Genomic DNA, 6,110 nt, shown 5'->3' with positions numbered 1-6,110 from the left:
GAGAGAAGGGGGGGGGCAAAAACAATCTAACCCTACCTCTCTACTGCCGCTTCTATCTTCCTCCTCAGTCCTTTCCTTCTGCTGATCCAACTTTGTCTCTTTATCCATCAGCTAAATCCCATCACGTCCTTTCAGCTGGGGGGGGGGGGGGGGCAGGTCCTGAGGGCAAACCCCTCCTGATATCTGTCAGAACGATGTTGCTCTGCTCCCAGAAACACACGATCGAGGGAAGACTGATCCATTCTTGGAATCATTGGCATGTGAAAAACACCCAGCGTCTCATTCCGTGATGTGCAAACGTTTACGTATAAGTACAGTGTGGTGAGGTTTTCATTCTTTCAAAGGCTCCTATTCATGTATAAGAAAAAAATTAAGAAAACCCGTTATTGCTATTGCTACATTAGGCTACATCATTTCACTACAGGCTACATCAAAATAGTCGCATTCATCAGGAGAGCTGAGTTATTGGATCGTATGTCACCCTCCAATCCAGGCCTGGGCAATTATTTCCCATGGAGCGAAATGTGAGCTTTGCATTACCAGCAGGGGCCATTTTTAATGATCATTTTCATGTCCCATAAAAGCTGTAATAACAGACTTGTTTGATTTAATTACTTGTAATTCAAAAAAGGTTTGTGGGCAAACATTTCTTCATCATCATAGACTTGAGCTTAAAACTTTACCAATTTTAAGGATCACATGGGCTTATCTACTCAAAACCACATCTAGCTGTAAAAGAAGGATATACATGTATACACACAGCACACACACAGCACACACACATCAACACAAACACAGCACACACACACATCAACACAAGCACACAGCACACACACAATCATCAACACAAACACACACAGCACACACACACATCAACACAAGCACACAGCACACACACACATCAACACAAACACACAGCACACACACACATCAACACAAACACACACAGCACACACACACATCAACACAAACACACAGCACACACACACAGCGCACACACACACATCAACACAAACACACACAGACACAACAAACACGTTGTAATCAGCTAAATTTGGTGGACTTTTGACGCATTAATAATTCATTATCCCTGATGTACTAATGCTACGCCAGGTATCCTGCATGCCAACCGCCCCAGACGGCGTGCATGCAGATTGCGTCACGATGCACGGGCGTATGACAAACCTGGACATCTGTCCCAGCTTTCTAGCATCCAGCCCACCCAGCCCCCCCCCGCCTCCTAACTCTATTTCCCTGGGGTTCGCTGGGGATTAAGTCCATGTCAAGAGCAGAAAGGACAAGTGTTGCGCTTTTTTCCATAAGCTGTGGGAACAAGGGGGGAGAAAGACAGAATAGAATTAGAGGCAACAGATGCATGGTTCTTGTTCGTCCTCCATAACCCCACCCTCGGCCTCAGTCCTTGTCTACTTTTGTTGGACTCGACCCCCCCCGTATTCGTGTGTGGCCCGGGAGCTTTTCCCTCCGGCCTCCTCTCTCCGCTTGCGGGACCAAAACACAACATCTTTTTATTCACGGTAACTGAGATGACAACATCAGGGTCAGCGCTAAGTGGACGCCACCTGGATCTTATAGCTGTTGCTCATTCCTTGCTCCATGGTCACAGCAAAAGCGATTGTGGACCCTCGCTAGACCCCTCAAAAACATTTCATAGATCTACTTATCAATTTGTCCTGTATTTTTGCATAAATTCATATGGATTTTATAATAGGGGACCCCGCCCCCCCCACCTCAGGTAACTTTACTGATTCGGTGAGGGGGGCATCTGGGCACAGCATCCTGTATTTATTTTGTCAGATTTGACAGTGGCGATCTTACTGGGGGGTCAAAACATAAATTCATCATTGGGTGAGAATCCTATCCCCAACCCCGTCTGTGGCTACAGAAAGAGGATGAATCTGCTGAACTTTATTTACCTCAAACCAAATCACTAACTAGCAGAAAAAAATGTTCCGCTTATATTGATATTTACCCAGTAATCAGCCAGACAGAGAGAGCAGGTCTCTGTACATTCACCGAGGCCCCTGTATTCTTGTTCTATATCACTAAGCTAAAATATCTTTGGTCATCCCTGCCCTCATCTTTCCGTCCCTCCATCCATCTCATCATCTCTCCTTCTCTTCTCCCCGTCTCTCATATCCCTGCTGCTCTCACCTCTTCTTCCCCTCCCTCTATTCGCACTCTCGGCATCCTGTGGTGAGCAGGGCTCGGGAAGTGACCTCCCTGTCCGTTCGGGAGAGCTGCTGCTATTGAGCGGAGGCAGGAGGCGCGGGTATCTCAATTAGGTCCTGTCTCGGGAGGGGGGGGGGTGAGGCTGGGGAGCAGGGGGGCCCGCTACGGCCGGACACGGGCAGAAGAGCTTCCCACTCCAGCGACCGACTGGCAAAGAAGCAGGAGGTAGACGTGTGTGCGCTCCGGCTTCCCACAGAGCTTCCTCCCATCTGCCTTCTCCTCTTCCTCCCTCACCCATCTCCTCAGACGTCTTCATCATTGAGCACAACATCGACAAATCTTTCCCTCTGCCTGGACGGCGAAGGGCGCTGCATTCTACACTAGAACCTTCCTCCTCTAGCTTGCACTTTAATTTCAAATAAGAAATCAGTGTAAGATACAGGATGCTCTTAATAATAACAAAAGCACACTGCAGTGAGGTTACTGTCTTATTGGGATCTATCATGATAATTTAATTACCCAAAAAAAACATGCCATCCAATATGTCAAATTACACAGTATTTCGGTAAATTGGTCATTCTTAATATTTGCATGATATTAGTAATATTCAGTTAGATGAACTGCGTACTAAAATTGTACATTTACATAATTGCGGTAGTTTATTCAGCAGCAAACAAAATCAAAAGAGCAGAAACAAAAACATTAAGTACAAAATACAAACCCACAGTAAGGTACCTAAAGGAGGAAAAGGAAGTTTTGGTGACTAGCCTGTAGTTTCATAGTTTGTTATAGAGTTTATTAACTGATATACAGAAAACACATTTGAAAATGACCGAGAACAGAACCGTGGGCCACATGCAAGTTTAGTCAGATGTCTGGCACATTGTACACACTGTACAATGTCAATATCACACTGTACAACAGCGGCCATTCGTTATACCTCAGCCCCATCGGGGTGGGGGGTGGCAACTAGGGTTGTAGAGGGGCGGGAAAATTCCAGAATGTTTCCAGAGTTAAGCTGGGGAATTTTTGAAATATTGAATTTCGCAGATCTATTGGCAATTGATCTTCACGTTGCACCCCCCCCCACCCCCACCCCCCCAGCTGTACATACGGAAAACCGGCACTTAGCGAGTAACCATCCATAGAGGCAGGACAAACTATCATCACCAAAGCACTAACCCATAGGGGCACAGGAGGGAGAGAGAGAGAGAGAGAGAGAGAGAGAGAGAAAGTTCAAACGAAAGAGGGAGAAAGGATGAGCAAGGAAGAGAGTGCATATGAAAGGAGCAGGTGCTGCTGTGGTAATGAACACGTCAGGCATGTTTCTGAGTGTCCAGCCCCAGGCTCCTCTCCCCTCACACACAGAGCAGTGGAAAAGCACCAACCTGCTTCCTGATTTCCTCTAGTTTTGCTTGTTTCTGATCTTTGAACAAACTTAGCATAATACAAAAGAAAACCCAAGTAAACACAATACGCAGATTTTAAATGAGCATTTCAAATGTTCTCCAATACCTACATCACCTATGTGGAAAAAGTAACTGCCCACATAGTCACTCAATCAACCACTGTACCGAATGGGTTAAATTACACTGTACGATGATGGGTTAAATTAAACCAGACACACACAGGCTTGATCGCTACCAGCCCTAATGAGTCTAAGTAGCACTTAAGCAGAACCTTTCCAGCAATGTGAACAAATGAACGAACAGCACACCGTGCCTTATATAACAATCGTTATAAATACGCAAAAATAGAGGAAATCAAATACTTGTTCACAGAACGGTATTTACTCTCAAATTCACAGCTCAGTTTTAAAAATCAGCTTCAGGTATTTTTACTCTTCGTAATTATCAGTCACCACAGCCTTGCACTGGATAAGCCATTACAGGAGATCGATAATATATAATTGTTCTGTTGTCGATCATTTTTTTTAAACCAGTTTGACATTTTCATATGTGTTTTGTTACTTATTAAAATATTTGCATAATCGCGATACTTTTAGAGGCCGACAATTCAAATTTAATGCTCTGAACAAATAAACTGAAGGCCAATCTATAGGTATTTTTGGAGCAAATATTCCGAGGGCACTTTGCAGGAATGTGGGCAGCCCGGCTCATGTGTCAATCACATCTGACTGGCACTTCGCAATTCTTTCTGACTGCTTCCTAATCCCTAAATAGAGAGGGGGGATGGCACTTCAAATTCATGAATTCTACAGCCCCTCCTGTCCCTGGATCTCCCTGCTTCCCAAACACACTGGCAGAGTGTCCCCTGGGGGGCTCGGTCCCGCCACCCACAGACCCACCGCTGTAACCCTACATTACTACTTACAACCCTGCATTGTTATCGTTCCTTTCTCCCATTTTACTCTTCTTTTAACCCCCTTGTGACTGCATTGTTTTGCACTTAAAGGAGCCCCCCGCCCCTCCATTGGCCCGAGTGATTCCAGCCTATATAAATGAACCGACCTTAGCCTTACCCGTGTTAACAGGCACACACCGCTACCGACACAGGAAAGGAAACAACCTAAAACATAAACGACAAAATTGTCTTTCGTAGTTTTATTTCAGATATAAAACAACTACCTCAGACACACAGGCCTATTTACGGCTTCTTTCAGTTGTTTGCGATTATTTGCTTATACTTACCTTGCCAGTAAATAGGTCTACTGGTCCTAAACTACATTAATTTGCACTGGGCACTAGCGTAGTGGAAAACGATTCCTTTTTGCTTATAATGAAGCTGCGCGATTCCCCGAAGAAGAAGACGCACCGCCAGGTACGTCAGTCACCGGATCGCGCTGCAGGTTTTCAACCCCCAGACCCAAGTGTGTTTTAACATCGTTGTCGCTGTCTCAGGTGTCAAAGCCGCAGATGGAGAGGCGCCGGAGGGCGCGAATCAACGGCTCCCTTGGCGAGCTCCGGGCGTTACTGCTGCGATCACACACCGCAAAGGTCAGGCATCGCAAAAGAGAGCGTTATCTTACTTATCCCGTTTATAACATTCATTAGTATTAGTGTAATTGTTGACTGTAATACGGCGCATGCGCACTAAATTTGGTAAAGTACAAGTTGTATTTGTCAGTTTTTAATTGTGCGACCATAAAAGTTTTGATTCCATCAAATGTGAAGCTTGCAATGCCATCAGAGTTTTTAACTGGGTGGGGTTGTTCCTTACAGTCTTGTTGCAGGTCGAAGATGGAGAAAGCGGACATCCTTGAACTAACGGTTCGGTACCTGAAAGCGTTAACACAGGCGCCAGGTGAATTAATTATACTTACTTACAAAAGTCATTAAATCAAATGTGTGTCACAACCCATTGTGGGTCTATCCGTTTTACTTTACTTTACTTTCCCATTCAGTCGTAGGTGTGTTGTCTATATTTTAACATATTCTTTTCAGATCCTGCTGACTTCGCCATGTCCGTGAGCCGCTTTTGCGCTGGTTACGCAGATTGCGCAAACGAAGCCAGCCAGTTTCTCCTCGCCAGTGAAGGGGTCCGGGGCGCCGCCAGGGCCGCTTTGCTCCATAGAATTTCGGAACAGTCTCCACAGTTTGCCCCATTTTCTTACCCTGCCCCGAAGGTCCACGACGTTTCTTTCCCATCCGACTGTGATCCTTCCCCGCTGGATACCCATCCATCGCCGCACGCACCGCCGTTGCCCGCTGGACAGATGCACCTGCTCGCCTATGAAACGGCCGAAAGCGCACAAGTGGTTAGTGATCGGCGCAGATACCGGCATGTATTTAGCCCAATCAGCAAGACAGAGACTGCGGCCACATGGGTGTGGAGACCCTGGTAGCGCACTGCCCACAGGCCAAGGCTACAGGACTCAGGCGTGCAGGTCTGTGCATTAGAGAGAAATGAATAGTAACAGAGAATGATACATATACAATATACTAAGCAGGCACTCCGAC

Source organism: Brienomyrus brachyistius, chromosome 10 (genome assembly GCF_023856365.1).
Source record: "Brienomyrus brachyistius isolate T26 chromosome 10, BBRACH_0.4, whole genome shotgun sequence".
NCBI lineage: Eukaryota > Metazoa > Chordata > Actinopteri > Osteoglossiformes > Mormyridae > Brienomyrus > Brienomyrus brachyistius.
This window is presented reverse-complemented; position numbering follows the sequence as displayed.